Here is a 1,078-nt window from a genome sequence, read left to right on the forward strand (position 1 = left end):
TAAACCCACTGAGCAAAGCCAGGGATCGAACCAGCATCCTCATGGATACTAGTCAGGTTTGTTTCCACTGTGGCACAAGGGGAACTCTGAGTTCCAATTTTCTGACCCTCCACCTTGTTGGCGTGTGTGGTTGTCACTTGGAATGGGTCCCTGACCTGAGCAGTGCAGCTTGGTTAGCGGCATTCCTTACTCCATCCACTAGATGTCAGTAGAAACCTTCCTGCTAGTTGTGACAATAACCGCAAATGTCCTCAGACATTGTCTCCTAGGGGGCAGAATTGCTCCTGGTTGAAAACTAGATCAGACCATTCCCCCCGACACCCCCCCCCCCCCCCCGCAAGAGTTAATCAGATATTTCCACATGCTCTAAACTCCAGGAGACACTTAAAACTCCCTGAACACGCGCTTGGTTCAAAGAGGCACTGATTTCTCCCCTCCATACTAAGCTTTCTCACAGTCATCCCACCTTCTCTATTTCACAGCCTAGAGAAGGGGTGCATGAGCCAAGAGTGGTAAAACCTGGCTCTGGGTACCCCCCGAAATCCTGCACGAATGGTCTTTTCTTTATAGAATGGGGGGGCCTTTGTCACTTTTTGCACTCAGCATCTATTGCAAGAGGGGATACTCCATAAAGACAGGAAAAGAGCTGCACTGAATATCAGATTCGGGGACACCTTAACTGATTTAAAACAAATGTCCATGACATTGAGGGGGGAAATGTACTTAATAAGAAAAGAAAACATCTTAGGCATCTACGGCTTCCTTGATACAATTACATCTTGAGGCAGGGCCCAAAGTAGAAAAGGCTGGAGAAAAGTTCCATGGCCTCCTGCAAGCCCTCTTGCTTCTTTATACACTTTTCTGCAGTTGAGAGTCATTCTACCTCTTTCCTGGTTGTCCGCCCCCCTCCCCCACCCAGGATGAAAGGGAAAAGAAGGAAGACAAGGGGATGGGCGCCCGTCATCATTCTTATTCCTCTTTATTCTACATCAATCCACCCCCACCAAAAGCATGTTGTAAAAGGATGGCTTGGGTCTATTTCAAAATAGAAAAATCCAACCTCATGGAAAAAAGCAAG

The sequence above is a fragment of the Phacochoerus africanus genome, chromosome 2, assembly GCF_016906955.1.
Source record: "Phacochoerus africanus isolate WHEZ1 chromosome 2, ROS_Pafr_v1, whole genome shotgun sequence".
In the NCBI taxonomy this organism is placed as follows: domain Eukaryota; kingdom Metazoa; phylum Chordata; class Mammalia; order Artiodactyla; family Suidae; genus Phacochoerus; species Phacochoerus africanus.